Source organism: Equus caballus, chromosome 27 (genome assembly GCF_041296265.1).
Source record: "Equus caballus isolate H_3958 breed thoroughbred chromosome 27, TB-T2T, whole genome shotgun sequence".
Classification (NCBI taxonomy): Eukaryota; Metazoa; Chordata; class Mammalia; order Perissodactyla; family Equidae; genus Equus; species Equus caballus.
The window spans coordinates 17158935-17185137 of NC_091710.1; the positions used below are offsets into that span (position 1 = coordinate 17158935).

General features: G+C 44.5%; 1 protein-coding gene and 1 long non-coding RNA gene across 3 annotated transcripts in view; one reads left to right on the plus strand and one right to left on the minus strand.

Moving 5' to 3' along the window:
- The window catches only part of LOC138921107 (zinc finger protein 892-like), a 101922-nt gene that overhangs the window by 46189 nt on the left and 29530 nt on the right, over nucleotides 1-26203 (minus strand). The window lies entirely within an intron of this gene.
- LOC102150574 (uncharacterized) lies at nucleotides 14719-20132 on the plus strand. Of its 2 annotated transcripts, none has more exons than XR_011433390.1 (3): nucleotides 14719-14826; nucleotides 17967-18080; nucleotides 19771-20132. It is a non-coding gene; the product is annotated as an uncharacterized lncRNA (long non-coding RNA). The 2 variants fall into 2 exon arrangements; XR_011433389.1 differs by having other exon boundaries at nucleotides 14723-17166.

The following is a 26203-nucleotide window of genomic DNA, read 5'->3' on the forward strand; positions in this document are numbered from 1 at the left end:
TTGTATTAGTTTTCCAGTGGATTTTGGGGGGTTTTCTATATACAAGCTCATGTCATGTGCAAACAGTGAGAGTTTCACTTCTTCACTCCCTATTGGGATTCCATTTATTCTTTTCTCTTGCCTAATTGCTCTGGCCAAAACCTCCAGTACTATGTTGAATAAGAGTGATGATAGTGGGCATCCTTGTCTCGTTCCTGTTCTCAGGGGGATGGTGCTCAGCTTTTGCCCATTGAGTATGATATTGGCTGTGGATTTGTCATATATGGCCTTTATTATGTTGAGGTAATTTCCTTGTATCCCTATTTTTTTTCATAGTTTTTATCATAAATGGCTATTGGATCTTGTCAAGTGCTTTCTCTGCATCTATTGAGATGATCATGTGGTTTTTATTCTTCAATTTGTTGATGTGGTGTATCACATTGATTGCTTTGCAGATGTTGAACCATCCCTGTGTCCCTGGTATGAATCCCACTTGATCATGATGTATGATCCTTTTCACGTATTGCTGAATTCAGGTTGCCAAAATTTTGTTGAGAATTTTTGCACCTATGTTCATCAGCGATATTAGCCTGTAGTTCTCCTTTTTTGTGCTGTCCCTCTCAGGCTTTGGTATCAGAGTGATGCTGGCCTCGTAGAATGTGTTAGGAAGTGTTCCATCCTCCCTTGTGTTATTTTTAATATCTTCTTTTAGGTTTGTTAACAGTTGCTTTACGAACTTTGCTGCTCCTGTGTTGGGTGCATAGATATTTATAAGTGTTATTCTTCTTGATGGAGTGTCCCTTTGATCATTGTATACTGCCCCTCTTTGTATCTCTTTACCTACCTTGTCTTGAAGTCTACTTTGTCTGATGTAAGTATTGCGACATCTGCTTTCTTTTGTTTGCTGTTAGCTTGGAGTCTCGTCTTCCACCTCTTCGCTCTGAGCCTGTACTTGTCATTGGAGCTGAGATGAGTTTTGTGGAGGCGACAAATTATTGGATCTTGTTCTTTAATCCATCTTGCCACTCTGCGTCTTTTTATTGGAGAGTTCAGTCCATTTACATTGAAGGTGATTATTGATGTATGACGGCTTAATGCTGTCATTATATCACTCATTTTCCAGTTTTCCTGCATTTCCTTTGTTTCTCATCCTGTGTGTTTTGGTCTACCCATTGAATTATGCCGTTTTTTATGCTGTGTGTCTTTGTTTTTTCCTTATTTCTTTTTTGTGTCTCTGTTCTCCTTTTTAGTTTAGTGGCTGCCCTGAAGTTTGTATTCAGAATCTTGTGCATAACATAGTCCCTTTTCTGATGACCTCTTATTTCCTTGGTCTAAACTGATTCAGTCCCTTTCCACCTTGCCTCCTAAGTTATTATTCTCATATCTTATTCCAACTTGTGTCATGAGTTTGTGGTTCAAGTGACAAGATTGTCTTTGTTTTTGGTGTATTCCTTCCCTTTAGCCTAATGCTGTAGTTGAATATTTGCTATCCTGTTCTGATCCTGTCTATCTGTTGGTTTCCTTACTCTGTGTTTTGTGACCCCCCTCTCCCCTTTGTCATTTTTTTCAGGTGTGAGGGCCTTCTTGAAGATTTCTTGGTGTGGGAGGATGGGTCTCATGGCTACAAAGTACCTTAGCATTGTTTGTCTGGGAAAGTTTTAATTTCTCCCTCATATCTGAAGGATGTTTTTGCTGGCTAGAGTATACTTGGCTGAAGATTTTTATCTTTTAAAATTTTGGATATGTCATTCCATTCTCTTCTAGCTTGTAAGGTTTCTGCAGAGAAGTCTGCTTATCTGATAGGGGTTCCTTTGTAGGGTATTTTCTTCTGCCTTGCTGCCCTGAGTATTCTTTCTTTGTCATTCATTTTTGCCACTTTTACTACTATATGCCTTGCAGTAGGTCTTTTTACTTGGACACATCTAGGAGATCTGAAGGCTTCCTCCAGACAGGTTTCCCTCTCATTGTCTAGATTTGGGAAGTTGTCTGCTGTTATTTCTGTGAGCACGCTTTCTCCTCTACTCTCCTTATCTTCACCTTCTTCAATACCTATAATTCTTATCTTGTATTTTCTCATTGAGTTGGATATTTCTCGGAGGCTTTCTTCATTTCTTTTTAGTCTCCGTTCTCTCTCCTCCTCTGTCTGGAGCATTTCAACATGTCGCTCCTCTGTGGTGTCCACACGAGCATTCAGGGAATCTGTATTTTGTTTTATAGCTTCCATTGTGTCTTTCATCTCTAATATTTCTGATTGATTCTTCTTTATAGTTTCAATCTGTTTTGTGGACTAGCTCCTGAACTCGTTGAATTGTTTCTCTATATTCTCTTTTACCTCATTGAGTTTTTTGACAATAGCTCTTTTGAATTCATTGTTGCTTAGTTTACTTATTTCTGCATCCTCAGGACTGAATTCTGGGTGCTTATTTTCTCTCTGGTCTGGAGATTTGATGAATTGCCTGATGATGGAAGGATGAGTCTTTTTCCCATTGTGATAGTATTGTTGCAGTTACAGCATGTTACCAATGGATGGGGGTCGAGAGCCGTGTATTCTGAGCCCTCCACCTTCAGCGGAGATGGCCCCGCGCAGTGCGGGTCAGGGGCACGGCACATTTTCCTGCATGCAGTCCAGGGTTTCCCGATCAGCTCTCGCTATCTGGTCTCCTGTGGTCTTGGCTTGATGAGGTCACCCCTGAGTGAAAGCTTTTGCCCTGTTGAAGGGCTTCCCTTTAGGCTGCAAGGGCCCTAGGGAGTCCTGGGTGATTCCACAGACGCGCAACCCCTCCCCCACTCCTTCTGTCACGGAGCCTCCCTGGCAGTGACCACAGTCTTTAGGGGAGGGAGCAGAGTTCTCTTTCACCCTGTGCCAGCTCCTCTGAGGCAGGGCTCCAGCCTCTCCACCCTCTGCCGTGTGGCTGCCATGACTCTCCGAGGATTTTTGTGCTTTTAGGGTATTTTCTTTTGGAATAGGGTTGCTCCTTTTTGTTGTATCTTGGAGGGGACAGAGTCCCGGGCAAGCTCACTCCACCATGATGCTGATGTCACTCCATTGCTTGTTTAATCTTGAAGTCGGTTTTGTCTAAGGACGGCAGCACCTGCTTCTTTTGTTTGCCATTAGCTTGGAGTCTCATCTTCCGTCAGTTCACTCTGAGCCTTTGTTTGTCTTTAGAGCTGAGATCTGTTTCCTGGAGGCAGCATAACGTTGGGTCTTATTTTTTAATCCGTCCCACCACTCTCTCTCTCTCTGTTTTTTTTTTTTTTTTTTGAGGACGATTAGCCCTGAGCTAACATCTGCTGCCAATCCTCCTCTTTTTGCTGAGGAAGACTGGCCCTGAGCTAACATCCGTGCCCATCTTCCTCTGCTTTATATGTGGGACACCTACCACAGCATGGCTTGCCAAGCTGTGCCATGTCCACACCTGGGATCCTAACTGACGAACCCCAGACCGCCAAAGCAGAACATGTGCACTTAACTGCTGAGCCACTGGCCCGGGCCTACACTGTCTCTCTTTTGATTGGAGAATTCAATCCATTTACATTTAGAGTGATGATTGATCTATGAGGGCTTACTGCTGCCATTTTATCACTTGTTTTCTGGTCGTTCTGTATTTCCCTTGTTTCTTGTCCTTTGTATTTCGGACTGCCAGTTTAGTTTGGTAGTTCTCTAGAATGATTTTCTCCGTATGTATCCTTTGTGTCTCTGTTCTGATTGTTTGTTTAGTGGTTGCCATGAGGTTTATCTAAAAAATCTCATAGATGAGATAGTCCATTTCCTGATGGCCTCTTCTTTCCTTAGTCTAAAGCAGGTTCCATTCCTTTCTTCATCCCCTTCTAAGTTACTTTTGTCATAACTTCCGTTTTCTGATGTGAGTTTGTGGTTAAAATGATGAGATTACGGTTATTTTTGATGTGTTCCTTCCCTTTATCTTCAATATTATAATTGGTTGCTATCCTGTCCTGAGAGAGAACTGCAATTTTCTGATTTTGTCTGCCTATTTATCTCTTTGCTCAAGGCTTTTTAAACCCTTTCTTTTTCTTTCTAATATGAGGGCCTTCTTGATCATTTCTTGTATGAGGGAGTCTTGTGGCAATGAACTCCCTCTGCTTTTGTTTATCTGGGAAAGTTTTTATTTCTCCATCATATCTGAAGGATAATTTCAATGGCTAGAGTCTTCTTGGCTGAAAGTTTCTGTTTTTCAGAATTTTGAGGATATTGTTCTGTTCTCTCGTAGCCTGTAAGGTTTCTGATGGGAAATTCGGTGAAAGCCTGCTAGGCGTTCCTTTGTAGGTTATTTTCTCCTGCCTTGCTACCCTTAATATTTTTTCTTTGTCATTTACTTTTGCCAGTTTCACTAACATATGCCTTGGAGAAGGTGTTTTTACATTGATACAATTAGGAGTTCGGTTCGCTGCTTTTTTTTTTTAAAGATTTTATTTTTTTCCTTTTTCTCCCCAAAGCCCCCTGGTACATAGTTGTATATTCTTAGTTGTCGGTCCTTCTAGTTGTGGCATGTGGGATGCCGCCTCATCGTGGTTTTGATGAGCCGTGCCATGTCCGCGCCCAGGATTCGAACCAAGAAACACTGGGCCGCCTGCAGCAGAGCACGCGAACTTAACCACTCGGCCATGGGGCCAGCCCCTCGGTTAGCTTCTTTTACTTGTAAATCCAGTTTCTTCCCCAGGTTTGAGAAGTTCTCAGCTATTATTTCTTTGAACAAGCTTTCTGTTCCTTTCTCCCTCCCTTCTTCCTCTGGCATACCTATAATCCTTCTGTTGCATTTCCTAATTGAGTCAGATAATTCTGGGAGAATTTTTTCATTTCTTTTTTATCATAGTTCCGCCTCCTTCTTCTGAAGCATTTCTGTATTTCTGTCCTCCAAGCTGCTGCTTCTGTGTTCTATAAATCAGCCCTGTTATTCAAGGACTCCAGATTTTTCTTTATCTCATTCATTGTGTCTTTCATCTCCAACATTTCTGATGGGTTTTTATTTATAGTTTCAGTCTCTTTTGTGAAGAATTCTGTCTGTTCATTAAATTTTGTTCCTGATTTCATTGAACTGCTTTCCCAAGTTTTCTTGTAACTCATTGAGTTTTATAATGATAGCTATTTTGAATTGTCTTTCATTTAGATTGTAAATTTTTGTGCCTTCAGGACAAGATTGATTTCTGGGTGCTTGTCATTTTCCTTCTGGTCTGGAGTATTAAAGTGTCTTTTTGTACTATTTCAGGGGGTGGATTAGTGCTTCCCCTTAGTAGAAGTGTCTGATCACAGATTCTACCTGCTACCAGTGGGAGGGGCAAGAGCTGTGTATTCTGAGCCCACTGCGATCCCTGGCATCTGTGCCTGTCCTTTGGAATGTATGCTGACTGGGCATGTCTGCCATTGCCCGCTCACTGCTGCTGCTTTAGAAATGTATGTGCATGCACTCTGGTAGGAGTCCCTTCCTCTGGCTGAGCTGGTGTGTCAGGTGGAGGGAGAGGTGCTTTGTTTTGCATGCAGAATCCTGGGGGCATTCTGCTCTGCGCTTGCTGTCTCTCCCTGGGGTGCTTGCTTGATAAAGATGCCCCTGCAATTCCTTGGCCTCCTCTGTGTGGGGCTTTCCCACAGCTGTGGGGAGCTCCAAGAGTAAAGGCATTCCTGTGGAGAGCTTCCCCTCCCCGCTCTCCTCACAGAGCCACATGCAGTCCTGTGCCCTAGATCACCGTCAAGGAGGATGATGAGATCCCCTTACCTCCTTCCACTTTCTCCTGGGGGTACAGCATCTCCACCTTCAAATGTATGGCTGCCTGGATCTCTCAGACGTCTGTTGTGTTGTGTGAATGTTCTCTGTTGGTTTATGAATGTCCTTTGCATTGTGTCTTGGGGAGAGAATCTAAGGGAAGAGCTCACTCCACCATGATGGCGGATGTCACTGGTTTTTTGTGGGAGTGTATGTGAGCTGCCATTAGCATGGCAGATGGGTGGTGTAGGTCAGTACCTGGGAACCGAACCTGGGCCACTGAAGCAAAGTGTGCCAAACTTTAAGCGCTAGGCCACTGGGGCTGGCCGCCAGATATCTAGTTTAAAATAGCCAAGTGTCATGAAACTTTCTAGTTTAAAAAGTCACTCATTCTTTAAAATAATCACCTGATGTCTAAGAAGAGATATTGAGATACCACTACCTTATTGTCTTTGTACAGTATTTAAAACTCATTCCTGGATGGGCTGTTTCTGCATTCGTGGCTAAAAGCTACAACTTCACCATGGCCGCCCCACAGCTCCTTTCCTTCCACGTGCACGTTTCAGCTCACGACTGATGCTGGATGAGGGTGTTAAAGACTCTGAATCCTCCACTAAATAGTTTCCATACTGAGGGAGATTTGAATTCCTTCGCTCTGATGAAAGAAAGTCTATGCTTGTGACATTTCTTGAAATATTTTACCATGAATGGTTCCACCAGTCTACCTGTAAGCTTTAAAGGTTTAACTCATGGAAGTTCTTCTGGTTTTCTAGCAGCTAATGGTGAAATATTTTTGGTTCCTAGTGCTATTAAAATTCTCTGTCTACTCTTGAGTTTTTACATCTAGGTGAGTCTGGGGAATGGCTAGTCAGAAAGTACCCACTTGCTATTCATGATTCTGAGCTAAGTAGATTGTGAATATGTCGCTCTGCTGCATAAAATTCTCCAAGGGTTCCCAACTATGTATAGTGTCAGGTAAAAAAGCCTCTCAGAATAGCATGTGAGCTCTTTACAATCTGGCACAATCCTATCATTTCAGATTCATGTGTATTCACTTCCTGCCATAGATCTCAGACTCTCACCACACTAAACTATTGATCTCTTTCTCCAAACCTGTCAGGAAATTTCAGACCTTTCTACTTCTGCTCATATACTCTTCCTTCTGCCTGTAATGCCTTGCCTTTCAATGGGAATTGATATTTGTCCTTCACAGTGGAACAGAAATAGCACCTCCTTTTTCTAGTATTTCCGATGCCCAAAGCAAAGTTCATGACACCATTTTCTTTGGCCCCGTTACTGTGGCCTAAATGTTGTGTCTCCCCAAAATTCCTTTGTTAAATCCTAAGGCCCAATGGGATGGTATTAGGAAGTGGGGCCTTTGGGAGGTGATTAGGTCATGAGGGCAGAGCCCTGAGGAATGGGATTAGTGCCCATATAAAAGGGGCTTCTGGGCCGACCTGGTGGCACAGTGGTTAAGGGCACATGTTCCACTTCGGGGGCCTGGGGTGCACCCGTTTGGATCCCACGTGCGGACATGGCACAAATGGCAAGCCATGCTGTGGTATGCGTCACACATATAAAGTAGAGGAAGATGGGCATGGATGTTAGCTGAAGGCCAGCCTTCCTCAGCAAAAAGAGGAGGATTGGCAGCAGATGTTATCTCAGGGCTACTCTTCCTTAAAAAAAATGAGGGGGCCTTCAGAAACCCCTGTAGCCTTTGTCTCATGGAAATTATCTTCTACTGAATTTTTCCTCCCTTTTATTACCTCTGTTCTCTGCCTCCAGAACCCTAATAAAAGAAAGGGCAGACATGTATGCTGCTTCACATTTCTCTCCTACGTGCCATCATTCTGCCTTTGGCTCTGGTCTGCAAGATTCCACTGACTTTATCACCAGATCACTGACATGTTGTTAACCATCCCCATTCTCTTAGTCAGTCTGTCCACTGAATTGTTTTAGTGTCAAACATATTTTTAATTCCCAGACACTCGTTTTCGTCCTCTGATTACTCCTTTTTTGCAGCAGCAGTCTGTTCTTACTTTTGCATGTGCCATCTTTCCTATCTCATTAGAGTCATTTCTTACTCTTTTAACATTGTTTTGTTTCCTGAATGATCTTTATTTCCTAAAAACACAATTATTTTACTTGTTAATCTTAATGTGAGTCACGTATGTGATATTTTTCTTCACATTTGTTGACCCTTGGCTGTTAGTTCTTGTTTGTGAATAAAGATCTAGGCTGTTAAGCGGTGGGAGTTCCATTTGGATTTGTGTAGATCTCTCTGCCAAGAAACTGCTCCCTGGATGAAACTGTACTGGTGGGTCTGGTGCCATAACTGTAAAATGACAGTTCAGAGTTGTGGGGGTCAGCCGGCTGTGGAGAGCAAGTCAAAAAAGGGAGGACTTGACTTGAGCAGTGAATTATCTTGATGTGTTCCTTCTTGAGAAAAGCTGTGTTGCCTCTCCTTTTTCATTAAGGTGCCTGCTGGATGTTCCAGAGTTTCCTCAAACTCTGCTTTGCTTCCCATTCATGGTCCTACACTCAAATGAGGAGGCATCTGCATGTAAGCAGGTCACTTTCTTTAGCGTCCACAGCTTGGATTTTTATGTGGGGGCCAAAAGCCTCTGCTGTCTGCTGTATATATTTGGGAGGAGGGCAGGGAAGAGAGATGTGGTCCAACTAGCCCAGCCTTCCCAGATGCATTCTTTTAAATCAAAAGTATGCATCATATATATATATATATACACACACACACACACACACACATATATATATATACACACACATATATTGAGCAGTATGATAACAGTGCCAAAATGGCTGAAAATTCTGTCTATCCTGTGTCCATGCCCCTCTGCAATGTGACTTTGGAGCCCCTCCTAGCAAGAGGTGGCATTTGTTTCTCCATCTCCTTGAATCTGGCTTGGCCCTGTGGCTTAGTTTGTTCATTGGGATTCTAGAACAGTGACATGAAGGAGAGACTTGAAAACCGCTTGCACACTGGACTTGCTGTCTCTTGCTGCCCTTATAAAGAAGATAGGTAAGGGGCCAGCTTGGCGGCATAGCTGTTAAGTTCGTGCACTCCACATCAGTGGCCTGGGTTTGCCAGTTTGGATCCTGGGGGTGGACCTACGCACTGCTTATCAAGCCATGCTATGGCAGGCATCCCACATATAAAGTGGAGGAAGATGGGCATGTATGTTAGCTCAGGGCCAGTCTTCCTCAGCAAGAAAAGGAGGATTGGTGGCTGATGTTAGCATAGGACTAATCTTGCTCAAAATAAACCCAAAATAAGTAAAAGACAGGAAAGTTAAAAATACATTTTTTTCCATATGAATTCTGAGCTATCAGAAGTAACACTCCTGGGGGCCAGCCTGGTGGCTCAGCAGTTAAGTGTGTATGTTCTGCTTTGGTGGCCCAGGGTTCACCGATTCGGATCCCAGGTGGGGACATGGCACTGCTTGGCAAGCCATGCTGTGGTAGTCGTCCCACCTATAAAGTAGAGGAAGCTGGGCACGGATGTTAGCTCAGGGCCAGTCTTCCTCAGCAAAAAGAGGAGGATTGGCAGCAGTTAGGGCTAATCTTCCTCAAAAAAAAAAAAGTAACACTCCTGTGAAGAAGCCCAAGAGGATGACAAGAGACATGTGGCCCATTTGCTTCTGTTGCTCTGACCAACTTCCTGCCAGACACATAGCATGTGACAAAGACTTCCCTAGATTATCCAACCAGCAGCCAATCTACAGCTGACCATGGATGCCTGGGATACAGAGCCTGGGAGAGATGTGCTGAGTTCACGCAGATAAGAACTGCCTAACTGATCCAAATCATGAACTAAATAAGCAGTTGTTGTTTGAGACCCCTGAGTTTTGGGGTAGTTTATCACCCAGCAAGAGCTCACTGATGCAAACACCGCATTGTATTGATGTTCCAGCTACTGTAGCTACTCTGATAAACAAAGTAGATAAGGCCTCTGTCCTCAGGTGATGAGAAACAAAGAAATAAAGGAGTCAGACAACTTCAGAGATTCACACATGCTCTGAAGGAAAGCAAGCAGGGTGATGTGACTGGCTGGGGTTGGGATCTCATTTAGATACTGTGATCAGAGAAGAATGCTTTGAGCAGCTAAAGTTTGAGCCAAGACCTGAATGACAGGGAAAAGCCAACCATGTGAAAGTCTGGAGGTAGACTGTTCCAGACAGGAAACAGCAAGTGCACAGGCAGTGAGCTGGGGAGATACTTCACGTGTTAAAAGGACATAAAGAAGGTCAATGAAGCTGGAGTTGGTGAGCAAAGGAGAGAGAGAGGAGAAAGATGTAAAGTCAGGAAACAGACCTTGGGGGAGGACTTGGCCTGTGATTAATTTCAGTTACCTTCATGCTTGTGCCCTGTCTCATCTCTGTCCTTGATGTTTGTGGACTAGGAGCTTGGAGCTCTCAAAGGACCCCTGTGGGAAGGGTCCCTCTTTTCTCCAGCATTTTGGTCTACATCTTTCTGTGATCTGTTTTCATCAGTCAGATCTATCTGCTTTCTGTCTTCTCGGATTTCTTCAAGATGTCCTCCAGCTGACTGCCATTCCAGTTTACTAGCATTACGACGGATTCATTCTTTTTAAAATACAAGATGGTTTTGGGGGGCATTTTTAAGGACCTTCGTATATATTAGTCCCCAAATCACCATCTTTAGTTGATATTCTCATATCTCATGTTTAAATTTGGAGCTCTAAGCCCATAAATCTCCTATCCCCCTTTGTTATCCTATCTTTTTCTCTGTTTCTTCTCTTCTCAGCTTGTCTTTACAGTGGCTGGTGAGAGTCCAGCCCTCAATGGGCTCTTTATTCACTATCCAAGAAATATGTCCTGAGAAGCTTTTATCTGCAAACAAAATGGAGGCCCTTCTCACCTACCAGTTGCCCCTTTGCAGCCACTTGCCTTGCTCGGTTCCTGCTGAGTTGAATACGCTCATGCAAACAGCCCCTGCTGGGACACTGAGGGGACACAGGGTCAGTTCTTCCCAGTGCCTTCCACTTCATTAGACACTTCAGGTGTTTCACTTCCTAGGGAGGTTTTGATGTCTCAGAATTCATATGCCAGAAAACTGTATTTGAACACCCTGGTCTTCCATCTATCTGTCTGTCTATGTTCTATCTTCATTGAGTTTTGGGTGCCACAAATCATTAGGTGGCACATAGGATGTCATACCTGGGAGGGATGGTCCATGTTACCCTTTTGAGAACAGGAGACGCTACACCCTTGCAGACCAAGAGCTTGGCCTTCCTGGACGTTTGTAAAGTTTCCAGGCAAGGAATCTTCACTTATCTCCCTAAAACAGATAAATATACTTTTGTACAGAGATGAGAGCACGTGAAAGGTGAGACCAGCAATCTTCAGGGCCCAGTGCTTACTCATAATGTTTTCTTCCACAAATCTGTTGGGTCCTTTGCAGAAGCCCAAAGTACAAAACTCTTTGCCTGCCCTGCATTTGCCTTACAGGAATACCACTACACACTTCCCTCCAACCCAGAATCAGAGGCCAGAACACCTTGAATGAAGAGGAAAGGAGGTCCATATTCTCTTTTCTACCCCAGGGCCATTGCGAGTGCTGTTCCCTTCACCATTCTCCGTGCTTTTCCTCCAAGTCTCTTACTTACCCTGGCTCTTACTTATCCTTCTGGACTCAGCTTATATGCCACTTGCTCGGAGAGGCCCTCTCTGCTTTTCTGATCTTCCCTTCCTTCCCCAAGTGTAGTGGATGCTGCTGGTGCCCTGCCCGGGTCCCCTTCACTGGTAGCACACTCTTTCCTCAGTTGCTGTGAGTATTCATTGCTCAAATGGAGCTGCCTTGCCTGGGAGGTTACTCCTGGCGGCAGGGGACAGTCAGTGGCCAATGATTGACTGGGGCACAAAAAGCCGGAAGCCTGGCCTCAAGGTGGACCAGAGCCTTCTGGGATACGAGGGATGTTAGTCTCCAGCTGAGACAGCCCCTTTGCTTAATGTTCTTCTCCTGTCTGCTGCTTCCCTCACACTGCACCCCCTCCAGAGAGCCCTCCTCCAATAAATCCTTTTCACCAGAATCACTGTCTCAGGCCCTGCTTCTGGGAAGCCTGACCTAAGGTACTGAGAAAGCTTTCTTTAAGAGGTTTGTCTGTGTATTTACACAGCGAGGACAAGTTTTTTCTCTGACCCCTGCGCCACTAACAGTGATGGAGAGTCACGTGAATGGACTCGGATGTGAATAGTCCCCCTGGAACTGGCCACACAGCAGCCCCCCGTCTGAGACTCCTGAAGAGCTTCTCTAGGAGGTGGAAGGGGAAGAAGAAAAAGAGACACTGCACACAAGCAGTTCACCGGGAGGCTGTGCTGTCATTTCTGAAGCAGAGCTCTTTGACCTGCTAAAAAGGGGTATTTTTTAGAGGCTTTAGTAAAATCATTGAATCTAAAATTCAATATAAATGCCACTCGTTAATTTTTAAGAACCCCGTATCTGTTCTTTCCCTGAAGTGAAACAAATTTGGTTAAGGATGGGTGTTTCTGAGTTTATTTCCTACACAGTTGAAAGCTCAATGCCATGGTTAAGTCTCTTGGCCCAAAGGTAACGCCTTGGGAGCCACAGCAATAGCACAAACTAATGAAACAGGAGGAATTCATGTTTGAAGAGCCAGAGCCTCTGGAGACATTGACTCAATGGCCTGAGCCCCACAGGATGGTTTCGAATTGAGTTCCTATGCAAATGTTTTTAAACACCAGTCCTGTGTCACTTACACATTCAGTACTTAAAATTTAGATTATCTGGAGGTGACTCTTGAGATTTAACAATTGTGACATTTTCTTGAGGCATGAACTCAACTCACACATCCTGCAAAGTTGGCAGATGGTGAGTGAACGAGGTGACCACTGAGCATCTACTTGGCATGTGTGCAGTAACTCACATGAAGGGATTTAAATCTTTCCAACTGTGAATGTTGCTAACAGAAGGGGAGAGGTGGGGGAAAGAAATGGCAGGTGTTTGAGGGTCTGCAAGACCAAAGCTCTCACAGCTGTCACGTGATTACTATAGGCCCTCCATGTCAGCCACCACAATGGCTGCTTTAGAATGTGATTTTCCAGATGCACAATTAAGGATACAGAGGCACTGATGTGCTGTCTTAGGAAGAAGATGGAGCTTGGGTGTCTGTTAAATTGGAATTTGAAGGTGATCAGGGTTGTGATCCCCTCTCTGATTTTCCCAGCTTCTCGCACCCGCAGTTGAAGAAACCGTGTCCTGATAGTCTCAGGCAGACTAGTTCCGCCGATTCCTTATTTCCAGTGCAGGTTTGCTTTTCTCTCTGCATCTTTCTTTTCTGTTTATGACACCACCATCTTAGTTGCTGAAGTTTCCAACCTTGACCATAGGCCCCTGTATGTTTGTCCTTCTTATGTCTTCTCCTGTCATTAACCTCAGGGCCACCTCCACCCCTTATCTTCTGGCTATGATTCCTTGGGCTCTTCACGGAATGTGACCATCACTTCCATCCACTTGAGTCCTTCATGGGCCTGGCCTCGCCTTGGACCTTTGGGTGACTCTGAGTCTCTCCTCCTCCAAGAGCATCATTATGGGGACCCATTGGGAAAATCCTCTACTTTGGCTCTGCTCCCAAGGTCTCCTCCTACAGCAGCGTGTGCTGCCTTTTCCCTATCACAGGAAGTGTGTGAGATTAACTGTTTTGACTGCTTTCTCTTGTTTTAAAGAAAGCAACACCAAGATGTGTGTTTCCTCCCAGAAAGGCTAGAGATAGGCAATAAGGAAGGGGAAAATGTGTCTGCAGATCTGTAGCTTAAAGCTTCGTGTGTTTAAAAATCATTCTTGTGTGTCTTTTATATTCCTATAAAATGCATAGAGAGTTTTATCCATCAGTATTCCAGACAAGATCAAAGAAGCCTATGTTCTGATACCACCATTAAAGAGGAGGGGCCCCTCTCTCCCTGCTGCCCCTTAACAAAGGCTCCCGTGAAAGCTAGGACAGTCACTCTGACACCTGCCCCATCACCAGATGAACCTCAGGAGCTCTGGGCCCAGGGGTGTCCTGACTGGAGCCAGAACACAGGAACAAGGGAGGTGATAAGACCTGAATAGTACTTGGCATTGGATTTGATAGACACTGCAGGGACTGAAAAACTCTTTAGCCAGTTTTCTTCTTTTACTATCTCATAGTTTGTATTTCATTTCCATCAAATGGCATGAAAGCATGTTATTGGCCAGCGAGATGATGAAACCCTGATGTGGACCTACCCTAAACCTAGTGTGAATTCTGAAATCTTCACGACTGATCACAGTGACTTCTTCCACCTCTTCAGCTCTGTTTTCCCCTGGAACCTGTTGTCTGTCTAGCTCAGGATCTCCGTGCTCACACCTCTCTGGCCTTGCTTGTTTCAGCCCAAGGTTAGCCACTTTGCTGGTTCTCGTGAGCATCCCTGATGCCCTTGCCTCTGTGAACTTCCATGACCCCTGCCTTCCCATCCTCAGCCGTGCCACTCATTACCCCCTTCAATATCTAGAATGTCAGGCCGCACCGAATAAAATCACAAGAGTTATTTGCTCTTTATCTAGTTGGCCCTTTGATGGTTCTAACGTCCTCAATCCTTCACTGGTTGACCACAACATATTCTTAAAGTACTCCAAACCTGTTCCACTCTGATCAAGGTCCGTATTCCATCCCCACTGCCAAACTCGGCAAAATCATGTTTTGTGGGGACCAAGTCCATCAGTGTGAGTTTTCTCAAAATCTCTCTCATCTACATCAAATTCATTTTTGTATTTGCCCCTCTCTTGTTTTTCTTCTTTCCTCCAATAAAGAAATTTCTCTTGGTATTATCTAATCAAGTTGAAAATGTACATGCTCCCTGACACAGTATTTTTTTCTGTCTCTTCATCTCCTTGCTCATTTTCCTGTTGACTTATTCTATGTATTTTTTTTAGAAGGTCTGTTTAGTTCTTAGGAGGATGAAGCTGTAGAGAGAGCCATGCTAATTATGTGTGTCCCTTTCCTCCAGAATCTCAGCCTCCTTCAAAGTAGACACAGAGGTCAGACACTGTCATCATGGAGCTCAGAGGTCAGTGGGGAAGATGGAGTATGAATAAAGTGTTACAACGCAACGTAAGTACTATAACGGATGTCCACTCCAGGTAGGGGTGTGGCACAGAGCGGCGGATGAACTCAGTGGGGGTGGAGGCAGGAAAGCGTTACAGTCAAGGAACAGCTGAGCTGGATCTTAAAGAATTATTAGTTCAGTACACAAGGTGGGGAGGTAGCCATTAAATATTTGTTAGATTAGTAAACGAAGGGCATATCCCACAGAGAAAACAAAGGGTGCCAAAAGAGTGACGAAGTGACACAGCTCTGTCTATTGAGGAAAAGTGTAGGCTCAGTCTAGCTAAAGCAGGTGGGAGGAAGAGAGAGCTGGCAAATGGGCCTGAGAGCTCAAAAACTAAAATAAAGAACATACCTAAGAAAATTAGATGAAGGAAATAATATTGATAAAAGCAGAAAATATTGGTTCAAGAAATCATAAAAACAGTAGCATTAACACTTAATTCCAAGAGTTGTTTCTTGAAAAGAAAGAAAGAGCAAGAAAGGAGAGACAGCAAGAGACCAGAAAGGCAAGAAGGGATGGAGGGAGGATAGAAAGAGGTCTTGTAAGTTTAATCAGGGGAAAAGGAAAACACGTACAAAGTAAATGTATTGAGAGTGTATTTATAGAAGGCTCGATGCTTCCCAGGTCCTGGGCAAGGTGTTGGGGACAAACAGCTGTATAGACAGACACATTGTCTGCCTTTGAGGAGCTGAATTTTAACGAAGAAAGTGCTTCTTTAAACACGTAACTACACAGACAAAATATAACCCACTAATTGAGAGATGTGAAGGCAAAGTAAAGAATACAGCGAGAGGCTGGAGCAAGGTCAGAAATTAACTTGGGGCTGGATGCTGGGTCGTGAAAGGCTATCTGAAGATGTGGCGTTTGAGCCAGCATCTGGGAGAGGAGGATGAGTTAACCAGACAAAGAGTGACTGCAGAAGCAATCCAGGGAGAAAACCAGCCCGTGTGAAGGTCTTGAGGTAAGAAAGTCCAAGTCACTGGAAGAAGGTGAGTGGGGCTGCAGTGAACAGAGGAAGCAGAGAGTTTCCAAGACTTACAGGGAGGGTGCCAACAGTGTCAGTTTGGCCAGGACTAGGGGGAGGGTCCTGGCGTGTAAGACTTTCAGATTTAACACTGGGACAGTCCCAGGCAAACCTGGATGAATTGGTCACCCTATTTACAGGCCTCATTCAAGATTTTGGACCTTAGCAGCAGAACAGTGTGGCAGCCATAATCGAGGCAGCCATAGTGAGGATGGAGAGAAATGGACGAATTCAAGAAATATTTAGATGTAAACTGACAGAACTTGACAAAATGATAGCCAGGGAAGGGGTTACGGCAGGGGGAATAATCTAGAATGAACCGCAGATTTTTCTGGCTTTGGAAACCAGAGGGATGTGCATTAAAAAGGAATGAATACCGAAAGAGACGACGCTAAAGTTGTTCTTTGACATTAACTGTCAAGTGAGAGCTCGAGGTTTGATCACATTTGAGCACACAGGAATAAATTTTGGTACCCTCCATCTCTCCCACCCCTCGGATTGAAATAGAAAGTGGGCCTGGTAGAAACCCAAATGTGCTCCAGACAGAATTTGGAATTCAGTTTGAACCTGTAAAGAAGTGGAGTGTTCCTCACCCTGATAAGGGGACAAGACAACATCATCAGTAAAAGGAAAACCGGAAGGCTTTGTTACAGACCGCATTCAGCCTGCATTCAGATGGCATGTCAAGAACTGTATTACTCTTGTCCCCTCGTCCAACTCTTAGACTCCCATAATTAACCCAGAGGAAGTTGTAAGTGAAATAATTATGAGGTCCTTTCAAAGCTAGACACTTGACACATGTGTTATAGAAACCTTATAAAAAGGAAACTGGATTCTTGTAAATTTTAAGATTATATTAATTCAGACACAAAGACACTCCTATGAATTTTCACAAAAATACTCAAATCACAGAGTTTGTTCTGCCTGCCATTGAGATGTGGGGGATTTTGCTGTGTGCACTAAATTCTCTTCTTCTTCTATTTATTTACTTATTTATTTCCTTCTTCTCCCCAAAGCCCCCCAGTACGTAGTTGTATGTTTTAGTTGTGAGTCCTTGTTGTGGCATGTGGGATGCCACCTCAGCATGGCTTGATGAGCAGGGCTATGTTCGCACCCAGGATCTGAACCGGTGAAGCCCTGGGCTGCCAAAGCAGAGCACATGAACTTAACCACTCGGCCACAGGGCAACCCCTACATTCTCTTCTTTAACTGCCCATGTCACGAGAGCACAAGACTAGAGTGAAGACAAGCACGGGAGACCAAGGATGAGAGTTTATTGAACATGATGGTCTCATCCACATTCGAAAGCACAATCCAGGTGAGACCTCAATCATGTCTCTAGACGGGTGAGAACTTGCTTCCAGTGTCCCTGAATCCCAAATGGAAGGATGCTTTTCCTGTATGTGGGAGCCGAACGCCAGGGCTGGGAAGGGCTGCCAAAATCATTCAGCCCAGTCTTACATCCGCAGTCTGTTTTTCACCACTCCTTCACTCGTTTATTAATTTAACAAATATTATTGGCACCTGCTGTATACACAGCACTCTTCTAGGGACTTGGGATCTGGTTGTGAACAAAACAGACACCAGTTCCTCCTGTCGTTGACGTTATGTTCTAAAGAAAGGATTTGAGTAGTAAACAATAAGAATAAGCAGTAAACGTAGTGAGTAAGTAATTTACATAGTACCATAGGTTGGAAGGTGAAAACAGTGCAACAGAGAAATAGGAGGGCAGGGAAAGAAATCAGAGCGATGGTGAGGGGGCAAGGTGCAGCTTAAATAAGGTGGTTGAGTAGCTTCTTGTGAAGATGATGTTTGAAAGCAGATTTGAAAGAGGTGAGGCAGTTAGCCACGGGGATCTCTGGGAGGAAAGCCTGGTTGGTGGTTTTATTTCCCTCCAAGACAGTCCCAAGTGCTCTAAAGTGGGATGTTTAGCAAAGTGCTCCACTGGGTTCAGAAGCTGGGCTTTGCTCAGGTCCCACTCATGAGTCATGTGTCCTAATCAGTTTGTTCTAGAGTACTCTAAATAGCCCACCACCCTCACAAGTCCCCTGCCCCCAGAGCCCCTGCTTCAGCTCTCCCTGCTGTAGGATAATGGATGTCGTGGAATTGTCTGCTTAGGTGTCCAGCTTCTGCAGGAGGAAGTACAGAAGCTCCGAGATTAGGCCACACAGGGTCGAAACCTGCTCCTGCCGCTGACTGGCTGTCTGTCCTTCATCAGGTCATTTAACCTCTGTGAGTCTCAGTTTCCTTATCTGTAAAGACAAGATGATCATGTCTGTTCAATGGGGGTGTCATTAGTATTCCCAGAGAAATTGTGTGTATAGTGCTTGGCACACAGTAAGCACGTAACTAAAACTAAGACTCTGGTGGTGCCCACTCCAGTGCCATCTCCTTGAGGGCAAGGCCCCTCTTGTCATCCATTCTAGTTGACCAGTGCCTGGCATAGAGCCTGGCCCGTGTAAGGATGGTCGTGAGCAATGGAGTGCAGTTTGTCCAGGAACACCCAGGAGAACACACCCGAAGCCTCACTGGAGGACTCAGCCTCCTCGTCTGGTTGGTAAATAGCCATCCATCCATCCGTTCACCAGGATGACGAGTTTATACACACACACCAGAATCAGGTTTTTCCTTTTCTTTTCTTTTCTTTTCTTTCTTTCTTTTTTTTTTTTGTGAGGACGACTAGCTCTGAGCTAACGTCTGTTGCCAGTCTTCCTCTATTTTGCTTGAGGAAGACTGTCGCTGAGCTAACATCTGTGGCAGTCTTCCTCCATTTGTTGTATGTGGGACACTGCCACAGTATGGCTTGGTGAGCAATGTGGAGGTCCACTCCTGGGATCTGAACCTGTGAACCCCAGGCTGCTGAAGGAGAGTGCACAAACTTAACCACTACGCCACTAGGCTGGCCCCCAGAGTCAGATTTTATTCCTCTTTTTTCCCTGAATTGACTGTCTTGGGAAGAGAAGAGTAGCCAGGTGAGGGGACGTGTGTGGGGAAGTTTTCTTCCCTACAAGAAAGACTCTAATAAATGAGACTGTTTCTTATCCAAGTTATAGTATTTCTTGGCACTTTTTTCTTTCAAAATGTGTTTTTTGTCTAAAATTGAAGCGTAATAATAATAATGAAATTGTCTCGAGTGTCAGGCTCCAAGTTAAAGGTAGGCTGTGATTCTGTATATAGAAGAGCTTCATAAAGAGAAGCAGCACTCTGATCCCAAATGCCTCGCAGTGTGGGTAAAAAGGTACCAAATTAAAAAGACTGTTGCCAAGTTTCCTTTCTTACTGCGTTTTGAGATTCAGAACTATAACGGCATGGCGCTCAGACTCTGTCAGTATGCATTGGACTCTGGTGGCTAATGTGCAAAGTCCATAATTACCCGGCCCTTCTGGATGTCCCAGCAGGAACCAAGTGGTGAGGACCTGCAGGCATCTCTGAGCCTCCTGAGGTTGAGGGCCGGTGGGTGGAAACCCCATTCTGGGCCAAGGGAAGTGGCAAGATAGTCATTCTTGCTGTGAGCTGGTTTGAATACAGATGTGAAGTGAAGAGGTGATAGTGCTGTGACGCTGTCTGCTGTCCAGGCTTGTGGCCCCAGTCCAGCCTGTAGCCTGTCGTTGTGAATACATCCAATGGGTGGCCGTGGCAGTGACTCCTCCTTCCACAGCGGTCTCCTGGCCTGTCGAGGGTGTGTCCACAGCTGAACAGAAATCCCACCAGTTTTCCACTTTGCCCTGGAACAAAGGTTGACCCAGAGCCTCTGAGCTAATTCTGGCCACTGCTTGTTCTGTCAGTAAAGTTTGACTGGAGCACAACCACGTCCACCCGTTTATGGCCTGTCTGTGAGGGCTTTTGAGCTAGGATGGCGGAATTGAGTGGTTGTAGCAGGGGCCTGCAAAGCCTAAAATGTTTATCATCTGACCCTTTGCAGAAATGTTGCCAACGCCATTCTACGTGAATGAAGGTGTCTGGAGTGCTTGCACCCAGAGAAGGTTGTGAGATCATTGTCATCACCCAGACGTGGTAGCAGACACCTGCACTCACACTCAGATGAATCTGGGGCTGGCCTGGGACCTCGACGCAGACATCTGGTTGCAGCCGAAAGACATCGTCCCTCACCTTAAATTAAGGACGTTAACGTGAAATGGACTGGTCTTGTAGTTTTGTTTGTACTTGATTTTTAAGTTTGTTTTGGTTTTAGAGTTGTGTAAGAGCTAAAAGAATAAGGAAGTTTTACCAGGATGTCTGTTTGTAAATATTTAATTTATGTTTGAATAAAAGTAATTCAAGTGACACTAGAGCTCCTGGAGCAGTTTCGGAGGGGGATTTGTACATGACTCAGGTTGGAGAAACATGGCTGAAGCTTCTCCCTCTGCCCTTCACGCTGGCTTCCCTGCCTTCTCTTCTCTCTCTGCTCTAAGCTATATCCTTTAACCCGAGGTTGGCAGACATCTTCTGTGCAGGGTAGATAGTAAATACTTTTAATGATCTCTGCTGTTTAGCACAAAAGTGGCCATAGGCAAGGTGTAAACAAATGAGCAAGGCCGTTTTCCACTAAAACGTTATGGATGACACTGAAATTTAAATTGCATTTAATTTTCCTGTGCCATAATACGTTCTTTTGATTGGTTTTCAACCGTGCGTAAATGCAAAAATCATCCTTAGCTCATGAGCCGGAAAATAAAACGACAAAGGACTGGACTTGGCGCATAGGCCATAGTTTGCTGACCCCCGTCCTTTGATATCAATGAATGTGTCTTTCCAAACAGTAGATTTTATTGTGTTCTTGCTTAAAAATCTGCACTTGGACCCATGTTTCTTATTGGGTTAAGTCCGTTCACCAGGCATAGCACTTCCTCCTTTAGGATATTTTTCCAATCCCATTTTCTTCTCTAGCCCTTGATGAAATCTGTGCTCTGAACACATTGAACTCATTATTGTTCCTCTGTTTTCCTGCCTTCTTTTTTTTCATGTCATTCTTGCCTTTTGCATGCAGTCTTAGCCCAGTACACCCTTCCCCTCATTCTCACCTGGCAGCGCCCTAAATGTTCCTCCTGACCCGTCCCTCCTGCACAGTGTCCCATCTGCACAAGCACCGCAGGCTTCTCCCTCCTGCACTCCCACCTGGTACTCAGTGTCCTATTAGAGAGAGCACTTATGAGGGTGAATTCTAATTGTTTATCTGAGCGGTTTCTTGCCCTGATCACAGGAGCCTTTTGAGACAGATTCTGGCAATTTAATCAACATCTAGCAAGGTATCCTAACACCAAGTAGATGGTCAAGAAACATTGGCTTAGTGAACGGTCCAGCAGTTATTAGTAATAGAAATAACAGCTACTATTTATGAGTCCTTTTTATCCTTCATACACTGTACTGAGCACTTTGCATGTATGGTCTAGCTAGTATATCAGGTTCAATGAATTTTCCCTCCCTCTCATTGTTTTTCTTAGGTCACAACTCCTTAATGTCATAAGGTATTTAATGTATATTCAACAGTGGAATTTTAGGCATGGAAGATAGGCTGATGGGGGGGGATATTTAAGTCCCTTAAATCCCATTGGCTCTGCTGCATGATTAAGCCAATTCCACCTTCTTGCCCTATAGTAGCACCATGCCCTAAAACAAAGAAAAGCCTACCAAGTTCTTATTAAAGAAAAGATAAAAATAAACTGTTGGCACTTCAGCAGACTTCTGCTTCAGCTTTGTCACTGGGTGAGATTAGGGGTACGCCTGCTTTAGTGGAGTCTCCAGGACATCAGTGATGCTCGGGTTCGAGTCAGAGAGGCCCCCAGGGCCCTGACTGTGCCTCTCCTCCTGGCTGAGGCAAGAAGAGGCCCTTTGTTGGGCAGTGGCTGCTTTCCAAATGGAGAGTCCTTAATGACTCTTCGACTGCTTTACCCCCTGAGGATAATGAGTAATGTTGCTGCTCGGTGGTTCAGCACCAATGTTTCAAAGAAGATACACAGAACATGCAACAAATCCAGAATCTGACCCGTCCCAGGGACGAAAAGGCGTCTCCTTCAAGGTTCAATAGAAGAAGTCCATCCTTCTGGGAAATGTACTTAGAGGGGAAAATTTAAATAAATAAATAAGAGGCCCTTGTGAGTTTTTGTGCAATTACAATTCATTTTTGTCTTGTTCTTCCACGGTTGATGATACACGGTAGGAAGGTCTTTACAGGGAAACATAAAGTGCAAGGCAGTGGAGGTAACAGAATTTTTCTGAAAACTTGGGATAGTGCCACCTTTTCTAGCTACTTGTCCCAAAGCTCCTTTCCAGAAATGTTCACTGGTTCATTCCTAGCCTGTGGCATGAACTGTGGCAGACGCCGACTCAAGGGTAGAGTCTGACTTTGCCCCGTCTAGGCAGGAAGACTCTTCCCTAAACTGAGTGAAGAGGGGAGAGTCAACTGTTTGGGGCTGCTGCTGAGCAAGGATGAGAGAGACGAGTACAGAGAAATGCTCAGTGAGTTTGACAATGCTGGAGCAAGAGTGAGGTTGCTTGAGGAGTGAGTGGAAAGAGAGGAGTGGAAAAGATGGGCGTAGACAAACTGTTTGGATAAAATTTGCTATGAAAGTCAGAGTCACAGTGGCAGTAGCGTGCAGGGGAGGGTAAGATCCAAAAGAGCCTTTTGTGACCATTTTTTTAGTGGAAAAGGCTTATCTACCTAATTTCAAAAGAATTCCTGATGGCAATTGTTGATCTTTTTTCTGTCCTTATAATGTCACCTTTTCCAAAATGTCATGTAAATGGAATCACACAGTAAATCCCTTTCCGAGTCTGTCTTCTTTTCCTTGGCAAAATGCATTTCAGATTCCTCCACATTGTTGTGTGTCTCAACGATTCATTCCTTTTTATTGCTGAGCAGTATCCCCCCTGTATGGACGTACCAGTTTCTTTATGCATTCACCAAAGGGCACTTGTATCATTTCCAGTTTTTGACGATTGTGAAGAGAGAGCTACAATCAACATTCACACGCAGATTTTTGTGTGTACATGTTCTTCTTTGTCTTGGGTAAAGACCCAGGAGTGGGGTTGCTGAATTATATGATAATTGTATGTTTATTTTTACAATAACTCCCGAATTATTTTCTAAAGTGGCTTTACCATTTTGCTGAGTGTAATTTGTTCAAAAATTAGTGACTAAAGTTAAAATTTATGAAACTCCAAAGGCAAGGACCTGGTAAACAGGGAGAGAGCAAAGATACAGAATCAAGTGGGGAAAGGTGGATCTTCAAATTCCCAGAAAGAAGCAAATGGGATGCAGTAAAGAGGAGCAGGTGATGGCCTCACACAGAGGACTACCACCTTTCTGACAGAGGAGACAGGATGGGTGGGGGTGGGTGCAGTTATTGGCTTGTTAGCAGAAAGTTGAGAAGAAGTTTCTATCTTTGAGGCAGAAGCTAGCAAAAGAAAAAAGGGGAGGTGGAAGTTTGAGAAGAGCAGAGATTTAAAGCAGTCTGCAGAGTGTGGGGAAACGAGCTGCCTGGAGAAATGTGGTAAGATGTCGGGCAGTGTTGGGCTGGTGATCGGTGATACCAGTCTGCTCTCTGGAAGCTAATGAGTTTATGATACCAGCCAGAGAGTAAACTGAAGTGCTGGACGGTTAATCCAGGCTGGACAGACAAGCAAGTGAAGGCAGGCCGGGATGATGGATGGAAAGAAAGTCAGAGTTGGTTCATTATTACGTTCTTGCCCCAGCTTCAAACTCACCTGGAGCTGGGACTGGTAATCTGAAAATGACATTTCTGCATGGCCAGCCAGTTTCTTATTAGACTGTCCCAATAGAGAGAGGGAGAGAGGGAGAGAGAGAGACAGAGAACACTAGAGGATGATTGCAAGGCTGAAGGTGGGAGAAGGGACTTGCTCATTCCCGTGTTCCCGTTGTTGTTGCGACCATCACCCTTGCAGTGCTTCACCGTGTTGTCAGTGACGCTTCCTTCCGGAAGCTGCAGTTGAGCCCAGTTTGCAGCTCTTCCAGCCTCTCAGAACCAGCTTCATGGCACCTTCTCCAAGGCAGCCGCAGCAGCCAGCAGTGCCCCTCCTCTGAGATCTGGGCCCTGGGCCCTTGGGCCCTCGGGCCCTCCTCCAAGCTTCCATGATTCAACACGCCCGACTTCTTCCCTTTGTTTTCCCCTTTCTAGTGGTACTAGCTGCTTCCTGCAGTTGCTCCCTCCCTTAAGGTTAGAATTTTGCCTGTTCCTTTCTCAATACCAGTTAACACTTTTTAGTATTAAATTGTTTCTGTTCAAATAAGTTGTGTGATTTCTTTCTCTTGAATGGGCCCTGAGGGCTCCAGGAAACACTGAACTGGTGGTACCTAAGAAGTGAAAGAGCATAGTAATAAAAATGTTTGAGGCAGTGAATTGGAAGCTTGGGAAGTTTGTGTGCTTGAATTAGTAACGTAGAGTGGAAGAGTGTGAGCATGATGACCAGCTGGAGGCTGCTCTGGTCAGCGGATGGCTGAGCTGGAGTGGAGGGTCAGGTTACTGGAGATGAGGGAGTCCCAGGCCTGAGATGCATGGCGTGGCCAGTGAAACCAGCCCAGATGACGACGGGGCTGGGACGGAGAGGAAAAATGTGTGCCAAGAATTAAATAAATAACCAGGCAAAGTCTAGAATGTCATCCGATGAAAGGGATATGCAAAGAATAGGCGGTCAGAGTTGAATGACCTGAACTTCAGAAGAATAGTTTTTTCTTTGTTTTTTAATGCGATGAGGTTATAAAATTTTCCTGACAGGTGTGCAAAAACTTGAATAAATAAAAAACAGATATCCAAATCTTGGATGGAAAGTCTTCATCCTCTCCAATCTTAATCCCAATAGGACTTTCTGGACCCTGATGACAAGTTCCTAATTGTCATCTGTGCGAATGTTATGCCAGAAACAGAGAGGAGAATTTTGAGGGGAAAATGAGGGGGAAGGAGCTTTGAATAGATACTGCTATGTATTATACAACAGCAAACCGGTGACATAGGAATACACAGATCAATGGAACAGACTGGAGCGTCTAGAATTAGATCAAAGATAATGATACGGAAGTTTAGAATCGGATAAAAGTGGCATTTCACGTTTGTGGGGAGAATAATTTGCAGATAATTGCTTAATCATTTGGTAAAAAAATGTTAGACTTATGTAGTTGAATACATAAAGGAGGCAAACATTCTTATTAAGTTACAAAAGGAATGGGGCCGGCCCCGTGGCCGAGAGGTTAAGTTCGCACACTCTGCTTTGGTGGCCCAGGGTTTCGCCAGTTTGAATCCTGGGCGCGGACATGGCACCGCTCATCAGGCCATGCTGAGCCGGCATCCCACATGCCACAACTAGAAGGACCCACAACTAAAAATACACGACTGTGTACCTGGGGGCTTTGGGGAGAAAAAAGGAAAAACAAAATCTTTAAAAAGTACCAGACTATTATGCTGTTATTTACAATGACGCTTCAAAGAAGTTTCCACGCACTGTTCCTATGGCTGTTCCAGGCACAGGCTGTTATCTCTGTGGACTCCACATCTTGGATGTAACAGGCAAGTACATCCCCTCCTTCCCCAGCCTGTAACATTGTAACATTGAAAATGATAGCCTAGATTCTAGAAGGTGCATGAAATGGAAATAACTGATGGGAAGATTCAAGTCATTCTGAACATTTTCAAATGCAGCTTCTCCCCAGTTGAAGGGTGTCCTGAAGACCCCATGTCCGTAAGACGGGCCTGTGGTCATCTGTTTTGATTCGCCTATTTGATCTCCATTTAAAAACCATCTCTTCCAAGTCATGTAGCTTGGAGTGGGATGGGGGGTCAGGAATTCCCTCAACATCTATCTGGCTCCAAGAGTGGGCACATGACAGGGGCCTGACCTGGCCAATCAGGGCTTTCAACCATCAGAGCTGGGGCAGATCATAAAGAGTTGATGTGTTTGTCGTGATTGACATCTTCAAGCTCCTGGATCCAGCTGCACCTGAAATCTACCCCATTACTGTCTAGATGTGCAAGCTACAAGCCATTAGAAATTATTTTATTGAAATAAGCCAATCTTAATTGAATTGGACTCTTTCCCTTGAAACTCCAAAGAGTTCTGACTCACAGGGTAGAGAGGCACAGTCACAATGGCAAATATCAGTCTCCTTTGCCCTCTCGCTCTACATCAAGCATCTACCTGAACTTTTTATACTCGAGATTTCTCCTGATAGATAGCTATACTAACAGCTTTCGGCCTGCCTTAAAATTTCATACCTTTTGGAATACATTTTTATAAGTATTTTAATTAGAAGGTGGGAGAGAGCAAATTTATACAAATCCTTGAAAAGTCGTTTAGCAATATATACTAAGAACCTTAAAAAAATAACTCTTTATACTTTGTCTCAA